An 11,817-nucleotide genomic window follows, 5' to 3' on the forward strand; every position below is an offset into this window, starting at 1 on the left:
GATCAGCAAGGAAAGTGTTACAATTCTTTTCTGTATAACTACACGTACATATAAGAAGGTTTATAGCAAAGAGATCAGGGAGAGAGTACAAAACAACTTTACGGCGAATGGAGATGTTTACACTAAGGGACGTTTAAATATACGCACTTAAAATGTATCTTAAATTACGCGTAAACATCCAGCCCCCTTGCTATAATGCAATCTTAACATCAAATACAAAGGAATTCAAGTTATTCGATATTACAAAATAATTCATAGTAGATATTTAACAGATAATACAATATACATATTGTTACGAAATTGTACTTGAATTCAAATATAACAATTTTAACATCTGATTTAAAGTTGCATAATGCTATTTGAAAGCAGTGCCTCTCAAACTGTAACTTATCTGTGGGCATTATTAACATTAAATAAAAGCTTTGAGTTGATCATTGATCGTAAATATGGCAACGCTGAATGTTGGCTATAAATAGTGGCAAAGGTTGCAATCGTTAGTTCAGGTTATCAGAGACGCTATTCGAATAAACATCAACTGAGTGCCTTAAAGTGTGCTGTATTTTTCAAGTGAATTCGTGTACATTATAAAGTGTATCTGTATTTCTGCGAATTTATAAACGTGTATAAAAAAACACTGAGTGGCTATTTAATTCAGTTGTTGTACATTTTAAATAAATAAAGATTTGTTACAATTTTCGAACTACTAAACGGCTTTTATTTGCAATCAAAAGTATCCGGTTTATTTAAAGGAAATAAACCAACGTTTTGAAAAGGTTAAAACGTAACAATATATATTAGAGTGTCCCTTATAATTAAATTTTTTGAAATGTTGAAACGGTTCAAACGGATTTAGTTTTGAGGCGCATTTTCAAGGGGAAAAATGCATTTTTTCTGTTTTTTTTTTAAACAAAATTTTGGTATTAAGTAATTACTTTTGCAATTTAATTTAAAAGAATCGAAATGTGTACGTAATTGTCGTTCTAATGAGATATAAAAGACAAAATAGCTTATGTTAAGTCAGAAAAATGGTTAAGGATATCAGTATTTTCAAGTAGATTTAAATGAATGGGTTTCGCCACTTCTTCGGTTGTGAAGCTTGATGAGTTCGTAGGCCATTGATTTTTCCATGCCACCATAGATCATTCGAGGCAAACTGGGATATTGTGAGTCCACGGTTTGCCAAATCGGCGGAATTATTTTTGGAGTCAACATGAGACCACGATTGACTTCCTACTTTTTCGATTATTGATGAAACTCTGTTTTCCACAAAGGTTTTCCATCTATTCGGGGGTTTCTGTAACCATGCCAAGACTATCGTTGAATCGGTCCAGAGAAAAAATTTAAGGTTTTTAGATCGAGCTGTGATTGAATAGATTCGATATTATAGCCATTAATTCTGCGCCACATAGCACCTTTCGGGGTAGTGAAACAAACCTAACTGGGCCACTTTCGTTTTGGCGACTAGCAGGTGGGAAGAGACATAACCAAGGTTTTCAGCGCGCAGGTACAATGTAGTGGCAAATGCTTTCTCTAAAGCATCGCAAAATCCATGTAACTCGGTGGAGTATGACAGGTCAAAATCAACGAATCGGGGAATTTGGATATTACCGATATTTACATAATCGTCTAGGAAATCATGCCATTGCACGGTGGTAAATTCCGGCCAAAAATGTTTTTTTTTTGTTTTTTTAATTTTTATAAAATTTTGATGGTAAATTTTTCTTAACACTTCAGAATATACAGTATCATAGTTATTTTGGCTATAAAGTAACTATATGGTTATTTATAGATCTGTAAAGTCAAAGGTTTTTTCTTGTCATTTTAATATTAGAAAAATGTGATTTTTTTACTTTTGAGTTGAAGTAGCCTGTGCTATTTTCTTTAAAGTTTTTTTTTTGCAAATTAGCACATGCTTTTGTAAAACAGTTAGCAGTTAACCATTCTACGTAGTTATTAAGGAGTTTTTGCTTGTTATTTTTATATAAAAGTGAAATGATTCAGAACTAGTTTAAAATCTATAGAAACTAAATTAAAAAAAAGTTTGAAAGGCCAGAACAAAGTAAATGGGACTATTAGAGGTTAAGTGTAAATTGCATGTAATACTGTAAAGTATCAAGAGTAAGTACTATAAATTTCAGCTGCAATTATCTGCCATTCTAATAACCAGAACGATTTCAGTGCCTACATGTTTTACACATTTTTTTTTGTATTTTTTTGGTCAATTTCGAAAATTATGTAAGTTTGAGAGCTATTTACGTCTATGCTGAATTGGCCAAACCATGTATTTGTATGTCGAAATTTTTTCAATGGATCATTTATGTTATTTTTAATTATAAACCTAATTGAAGCCATTTACAAAAATGTTTATTTGGCCAACTCCTATATGCAATTTATAATATTTTTTGCGATGGATCAAGTGTGTTTTTCTTAAATGTACACCAAATTTCAAATTTTACATGAATAACCTAACTTTTTCGATTATTTCAATACGTCCACGTTTGTTTGGCCAAACCCTGTATATGTATTCCGAAATTTGTACGAATATTTTTTTCAATCACTTATGCTATTCTTAATTTTTGGACTAAATTTCCTAATTTTTCGATGTTTTTAAAACGTCAATGTTTGTTTGGACAAACCCTGTATATGTAATCCGAAATTTGAATGACCGATTTTTTTTCGATCACATATTTTATTCTTTATTTTTGGAATAAATTTCAGCCGCTTACATGCAATTTCTTGATACTTTTAGAACGTCCATGCTTTTTTGAGCAAACCCTGTACTTGAACATCGAAATATTTATCGATCGGTTGGTTATGTTATTCTCAATATAAATACAAATACGAAATTTCAAATATTTTTATGAAGAAATAAAGAAGTTATGGATTTTTGGCCGGAATTGACCACCGTGCATTGTTGCAAAGTTGATGGTTTAAGTTCCTCATTTCAGTTTGTTTCATCTTTCCAGGTATGTTGCATGATGATTTTTGCTACGGTTATTTTGGGGGAAAACCAACCGGAGGGGTCAAAGAGCTTGGCGATTTCTGACAAAACAGATATCTTGGTTACTGAGTTTCGATCGGGGTTATTCTTGAGTTGAAAGTAAAAATGATCAGTTCCGGCATTCCAACGTAAACCTAATGTCTTAGTTTTACAAGAGTCTGACAATTTCAGGAACTCTGTATCTAAAAGATGATCTGACCTTTAAGTAGATAGTCTTGATTCGCAGTCCATTTACGAAGGGAAAAACCAGCGGATTGAAAAACAGCGATTAGTTCATCTCGATCTTTTAATGCTGTTGAAAGGGTATGAGCACCGGCTAACATACATATAGTTGCGTAGGATATTGGAAACTGCTGGGTTTGATTGTTCACAAGATTTGGCTAACTCAAGCAGTGTATGAACGGCGAAATATGGGGCACAGTTAACTTCAAAGGTTACGGTGTTTAGCTCGAAATCTTGCGGTTCATATTGAGGGGAATTTCGAAAAATGATTCGTTGGAACGGGGTGTGGGACATATTTACAAGTATCTGACATCTTTTCAATGTACGAATTGAAAACATACCGGAATAGTCTCCAACGTAGAATGAGAATGGTCAAATCTGCTTGGAGAATAGGACCGGGGTAAAGTAAGTCGTTGAGACTATTTCCCTTGGACGAGGGACTTGACGCATTGAATACTACCCGTAACTTTGTGGTAGTACTATCGGGCTTTAGCACTGCATGGTGGGGTAAATAATATGTGGAGTTAGAATTACATGGACTGACCATTGTCATTTGTCCGAGTGTTGAATATTCAGAAATTACTCGATCATATTCTGACTTGAGCGGGTGATTTTTCATGAGCCTAAACTCATTTCGGTCAAACTGAGAAAGAACAATAAGACGAGATGGACCAATATGAATATCATCAGTGTATTCTTGTCGGAAAGGCAACGAGACTACATATCTACCACTACTATTTCGATATGTTGTTGACTGGTATATATTTTCGCAGTAAGCATCTTCAGCTAAAAGGCGCGGTCTCTTCGGGACTTCTTCGATTTCCCAAAACTTCTGAAGTTGTTGATTTAGTGCAATTTCGGTATAAAATGATGAGACCACCCGATGACCGTCTATTGTGCAACTAGCGATTGAGTACTATCCCATCGTAGACCATTTCGTATGATTTTCGGGTAAATGTCTCCACCAAGAAGTAATTCTATTTCCGAAAAGTTTGGAATATGTAGAGTAATAACGTATAGCATAACGTTCATCAATAGTCATTGATGAAGGGGATGTGAGTCAGGGCAGATTGAATATTTAATAGATTTATCGGAAGAGACACTGGTATTATAACTATTAACTTTCTTTTTATCAGTAAAATTTTGCTTCTTCGAGTTTTGGTGTTTATTCGGATTAGAGGTATTAGGATTTGTAAAAGTTGTACAAATGTCAGCAACTGATTCGAGGGTTTGAAAACGGGATGTCAGAAAAGCGTTAGGTACGGATTGTTCGCATAGGCTGAGAGTATTTTCGGGTAAACAAGTGGAACAAATGTATATGAAAATTATGTCCCAGTTCTCGGTGTCTATTTTCAAAAGCGATATAATTGTAACACAATCATTGATTGTTCGTTGAATGCGCCTTATGTTGCTTGATGTTTCTTTTGTGACTGGGTAATATTGAAAATAATCTTTAATTGCGAATTAGTAAGAATCCGTTTATCCTCGTAGCGATTTACCAGATTACGTCATGCCATTTCAAAATGGGACAAGTCTTCAACAGTTTACGGGCCTTATCTTGTGTCTTCTTAATTAAATGACACATCTTCTCAACCGGGGATAAACGACTACTGATTCGGTATAAAGCCGTAAACATGTCGCGAAATGTTGGCCATGACTGATAATTGCCATGAAATATTTTAGTATCACACGGAAGCAACGAAATATGGGGAGTATTCTCAACTAGAGGGACAGGTGCGGGGTTGGTAGGCGCAGGGGAGCTATTGTTACGACATAGGCAATCTAAAATCTCATTCGACTTTGCTAACACCCTGACATGAGCCTCAAAAGTTGAAAAGAATCGGGACTTCAGTGTTGCGACTTCAACATATTCCTCTAATTCGTTAAATTTATTCAAAATTTCATAGCAACATGACCTAAAGTATGACCAGAGACGAACTATTTCATCCTTCTGAACCTCCAAGGTATGAAGGGAATGGCTTTCAACAAGAAGGGACTCAAAGTATGTTTGAAACTGGACTACACGACACGAAGCGCGAATAAAATCATCGAGGACAGACATGACTAATTCTTAAAATCGTATGAGGCTTAAAAACTTAATATGTTTGACAAAAATTCGATAGAGACAAATCGAAAGAACCGAAATTAATCGAGCAACTGAGTATTAGGCCCTAATTTTGTAAATCACGTCACCAAAGTGATATTTATGTGCAAATCAAAAACAACAATTCACACATTTCAAAAATTTGTTTTTGTTTTATGTACAAATTGTGAACCAAACAAACGCACAAAAATTCAAGCGTTGATTTGCCTTTCATAATTTGAAAATTGTGTACACAAAACAAAAACAAATTTTTAAAATGTGTGAAATGTTGTTTTTGCTTTGCACATAAACATCACTTTGGTGACGTGATTTACAAAATTAGGGCCTTAGTGTTTATGAAACGGCAACGACCAATAACGAAGATACCAGAGATAACCATGACGAATAAACTCTCGCAAATTATAATTTATCACAACCGAATTTTAATAATAATCGTATATAAATATGATAAATACATAGGTTAAAACAATTATGAAATTGATAAAATATTGTGTAAATAATAAAAGTGCAATTATTAGAGTTATTGTTTAAAGATGCAAAGAATTGTGTACACTGTACAGCTATTGTTTATGAGTGAACAAAATTATGTTAATTTGGTTAGGCGTTTTCCTTTGACTTGAAATGAAGCACTGTGATCCAACACAATTTCGGGTTTGTTCTATTTATATTATAGAAAAAAGTAAAAGTTAGTTTGACTTTTAGTTGTAGAAAAGTGTTTTCTTTGTAAAAGAATTTAAGTTCGTTAAAAATAAGTTCGCAAGACCAGTTAAATCAATTTAAAACATAATTTTGAATTTTAATTTATTTTTCACAAACAATATTTTTCAATGAAATTTATTTTTATGTTTTCTTTTGTTGTCTTAAATTATTTCAGTTATTTTATTTCTTTAGAAAAACGAAAAAAAAATTTTATTTTTTATCAACTATATATTTTCAATTAAATTATTTAGTTCACTTTTAGTATTTTAGTTGAATTAGTTTTCATTTATTTAATTTTATTAAATTATTTAAAAAATCTTCAGTTAGCACAACTGTTTGATGTACAGGTGACGTTGATCACCTGTACAGCAAATTCGCTATTTTATTTGATATTTTATTTTTTCTTTAACCCAAGGCGAATCTAATAAGGTGACCTCACAAGAACAGCTGACTTTTATTCTTGAATTCGCCAAATTCGTTCAACTGTCAAAATTCCTTATTTGTTTACAATTGTTAGCTGTCATTAAATTAGTTTTTAGTTTGTGAAATTTTTGTTTTTGCACAATAATGTATAAAAAACGAATAATTTATCACTAAAAAATTGAAGTATTATAGAATATATCAATTTCTTTAGCACAGTTTTAATTTGTTTTTACTGTTAATAAATTCTTGCATGTATTGGCAGCCATTGGCCGGACATCTTTCCAATGACACGTAAAATGCATAAGTTATTTATTGGTAATAAGTTTGATCTTGAACAGGCGGCCTTTGGCCGGGTGCACATTACGGTGGCCCTTAATAAACGAATGTTGGATTTTGGCCATTCTCACCCCCCAGTTTGGTGAACATTAGTAAAAAAATCATCCTAAGACGTGCCGCAAGCCCTCTGAAGTTTTGAGATGCATTTACAAGGTGAAAAAATGCATTTTTTCAGTTTTTGTAAAAATTATGCCATTAAAAAATTACTTTTGCAATTTAATTTAAAAGAATAGAAATGTGTACGTAATTGTCGTTCTAATGAGACATAAAAAACAGAAATTGGTCAAAAAATTTTAAAGTAAATTCGCCAAGGTTTAACGTTTTTCAATTTTAGTAAACCTTTCAGAGTATATTTAGAATTATCTGGACTATAATATTCTGAGCAGATTTTACTTAAAATTCATAACAGTAAGGAAATAGAGCTCATTAGCCAAAAATGGCCAAATAATTGGTTTTTCTCGAAAATTTCAAAATTTAAATCGCAGGTACGGAAAAACTATAAGAGATATTTCCATAATTTTTTCATATTTTTATTCCCTATTATATTCACAATAAATCCCAATGAGACGATAAAAAAATTCTTAAATTTGTTTAACAAAATGTTTAAAAATTTGAAAAAGGAGTTTTGAAACTGCCGTTAAAAAATGTTTATTTCTTTGGTCATACCTGCGAATTTGTTAACGGTATCCTATGAAGAAAAAAACTCATATACAAGTAAATATGGATAAATTTTAAGTAAAAATGAGCTTTTATTTTAATATTTATCTAAATATGTTAATTTTGTTCGTACATTTCTTGTTCTAGTAGCCTGAGACACGGTAATGTCCTGGCGAATTTTTAATAACTTTAACATTTTTTGACCAATTTCTGTTTTTTATGTCTCATTAGAACGACAATTACGTACACATTTCTATTATTTTAAATTAAATTGCAAATGTAATTTTTTAATGGCAAAATTATTACAAAAACTGAAAAAAATGCATTTTTTTCACCTTGTAAATGCATCTCAAAACTTCAGAGGGCTTGCGCACGTCTTAACCCCAACCGATTTACCTAAAATTTTTTTCAGTATGATTTTTTTACTAATGTACAGCAACTGGGGGGTGAGAATGGCCAAAATCCAACTTTCGTTTATTAAGGGCCACCCTAGTGGACATACATAAAAAAATTAAATGGTATTTTTTTTTCTACTTAAAACAACATCCAAATGTCGAAATTTTACAGCATCATGTGAATTATATGAAGTACAAGTTGTTCAATGACCAATTCTAAAACATGATTTTATTGATAATTTTCTTCTTTTGGTTCTGATAAAACTGAAAATAATTACAAACAAATTTGTATTTATAAATGACAGCTGATTTTGACATATGGACGAATTTTTCACAAAAACAAAAAACATGTTGTTTTTGCCTTGTTGTATTTGTTGCCGTGGCGCTGTTACCTTATTAGATTCGCCTTGCTTTAACCAATTCAAAGATACTAAAAAACAAAACAGATAAAAACAGATGTAATAAATATAAAACGATCTTTCGTTTTGATGCTGTTGTGTGCGTTTGAACTTTGTATTATACCCTTCACCTTCGTGAGATGGGTATATATAAATTTGTCATTCCGTTTGTAATTTCTACATTTTTCATTTCCGACCCTATAAAGTATATATATTCTGGATCCTTATAGATAGCGGAGTCGATTAAGCCATGTCCGTCTGTCTGTCTGTCCGTCTGTCTGTTGAAATCAATTTTCTGAAGACCCCAGATATCTTCGGGATCCAAATCTTCAATAATTCTGTCAGACATGCTTTCGAGAAGTTTGCTATTTAAAATCAGCAAAATCGGTCCATAAATAACGGAGATGTGAGCAAAAAACCGGGACAACCTCGATTTTTTACCTATTTTTGATCTATATATTTATTACTAAGTCATTAATATAGACAACATGGATATCTAATGATGGATATTTCAAAGTCCATTGCAACGATGTAGATAAGGCTATAGTAAGTTGGACCTACAATGGGTCTAAATATAAATTTTAATTTTTTTTTTAAAAAATTTGGAAAAACCATTTCGAAAAAAAATTTGGAAAAACAATTAAAAAAAAATTAAAATTTGTTTACCTAAACAAATTTATTTTAAAGTATAATTAGGTGAAGGGTATATAGATTCGGCACAGCCGAATATAGATCTCTTACTTGTATTTTTATTATACCCTTCACCATAAGTGGCAAGGGTATATATAAGTTTGTCATTCCGTTTGTAATTTCTACATTTTTCATTTGCGACCCCATAAAGTATATATGTATATTCTGGATCTTTATAGATAGCGGAGTCGATATAGCCATGTCCGTCTGTGTGTTGAAATCGACTTTCCAAATCCCCTAAATAACTTACAAACATGATTGATACATCAAAATCTCCGGAATTCTTCCGGCTCGGTTGCTATTTAAAATCGAGAAAATTGGTCCACAAATGCCCGAGATATAAGCAAAAACCCATGTATTTTGTTAGTGTTTCATGAAATCATGTACATATATAATAGCATAATAAAAAGAAAACAAAAGTTTAGTTGTGTGTATATATCAGTGATGTTCACCCCATACAACAATTGTTTGAAAAATTTACACACATTAGTTATGCTCTTTTAAAAACTTTTGTTCATTCATCGCTGAGAATGCGAAGAAACAACATGTGACGGACTATCGCAATTTTTTTCAGAAATTTATTAAGCATTGTTGTTGGTTGTTTTTGTTTGAAGTATAGCAAACACACGCGTTTCAATTACATTTGAACACAATAAAACAAAGTCAAAAATAAATACAAAATTTAAGAGAATTTCGGGCTTACGATGTATATTTTTTCATTTCCTTAAAATTTAAATTACACTAGCTGAACCCGGTCCGCGTTGCTGGCCTTTAGAAAACATCTGTTTTATATTGCATATCGATCTCGATTTTAATATACAGTGTCGGTGAATCAACCTTCAATGTTAATACATGTAGTCGCATTTCGGCTGGTTCTAATGAATTCAAAAATTCAGTATGGAAATATCTTATTCATGACCCTATAAGCAAACCAAATTGTTTATTACAGACAGAAAATTAAAATCTGACTTTACACTGTTACCTAATAGGCTTTTCTGAAGACACCGTGAAAATATCATCAAAATAGGTCCAGCCATTTTTGAGTCCATACGGAACATATATACACACATCCATTTTTATGAAATATAGGGCATTAGCGGTATAATGTAAAAATTAGATTTTTACACACCGCTCCGCCCACAGACCGAATATCAAAAATCTGACTATACAGTGTTACCCGCTGGGATATTCTGAAGATTCCCTGAAAATTTCATCAAAATCGGTGGAGCCGTTTTTTATATATATAGATGGCATTAGCGGTATAATGTAAAAATTTGATAATGCCACGCCCCTCCGCCCACAGACCGAAAATCAAAAATCTGACCTTACAGTGTTACCCGCTAGACTATTCTGAAGATTCCCTGAAAATTTCATCAAAATCGGTCCAGCCGTTTTTGAGTTCATTCGGAACATACATACATACATACACACATACAAACATCCATTTTTATATATATAGATAGGGCATTAGCGGTATAATGTAAAAATTAGATTTTTACACACCCCTCCGCCCACAGACCGAATATCAAAAATCTGACTATACAGTGTTACCCGCTGGGATATTCTGAAGATTCCCTGAAAATTTCATCAAAATCGGTGGAGCCGTTTTTTATATATATAGATGGCATTAGCGGTATAATGTAAAAATTTGATAATGCCACGCCCCTCCGCCCACAGACCGAAAATCAAAAATCTGACCTTACAGTGTTACCCGCTAGACTATTCTGAAGATTCCCTGAAAATTTCATCAAAATCGGTCCAGCCGTTTTTGAGTTCATTCGGAACATACATACATACATACATACATACACACATAAAAAACATCCATTTTTATATATATAGATTACATATTTAACCCCATATGCATAAACAGTTTTTAAATTTGTCAAAGGTTTATAAAACAAATTTTGAATGGAAATTATGTTTTATAAACCTTTGATAGTTAGAAAATACAAAAAACGCCTTCAAAATATATTTTTAAGGCGACTTTAAATTACTAAAGTCTTCTTCTTTGTTTTCTATAACAACTCTCACTTAAAACAGAGCGAAATCAATACTGTTTAATTGTTTTTCTTGTTTATTTACAACAACAAATTGGACAAATAGATCAATACTGTTTAATTGTTTCTCTTGTTTATTTACAACAACAAATTGGACAAATACGCATTGCTTTGTTTACTTTTTAGCTTAAGGTTTACATGTACACGTTTTTGCATATGTGTTAGTAACATCTTTAAACGCTTATAACTCCTAAAATACTGAACCGATTTCAATAAAATATATATTCTGCACTTCTGTGAATAAATCCCTTTAACTTCTTGCCCAAATTGAATGTATAATGTGAGCGTAAAAGGGGTCTAAAGAAATCGACTTGCCTATTAATATTATGATACGACGCATTAGATCTCATTTACACAGTTTGCGTTTGCAACTGAGTGCCTTAAAGTGTGTTGTGTTTTTCAATTGAATTCGTGTACATTATAAAGTGTGTCTTTATTTCTGCGAATTTATAAACGTGTATAAAAAACACTGAGTGACTATTTAATTCTGTTGTTGTACATTTTAAATAAATAAAGACTACTAAACGGCTTTTATTTGCAATCAAAAGTATCCGGTTTATAAAGGAAATAAACCAGCGTTTTGAAAAGGTTAAAATGTAACAATATTTTTTACTTGAGTGCTTTGTTTTCAAACAATTTATGTGCAAACAACCAACTTAAGAGCTAATGCGACCGAGTTTCCAATTGAAAATTTTTATTTAAAAGGTACAGACACGTTAGTAGTGGAAGAATTGCTACAAATTGAGGGACCCGACAACGTTTTAAGTGCTCGCGAGAAAATAATGTACAAGTTAGAAGTCAATAACAAGACAATTAATTTTGAAATATGTAG

Source organism: Calliphora vicina, chromosome 3 (genome assembly GCF_958450345.1).
Source record: "Calliphora vicina chromosome 3, idCalVici1.1, whole genome shotgun sequence".
In the NCBI taxonomy this organism is placed as follows: Eukaryota; Metazoa; Arthropoda; class Insecta; order Diptera; family Calliphoridae; genus Calliphora; species Calliphora vicina.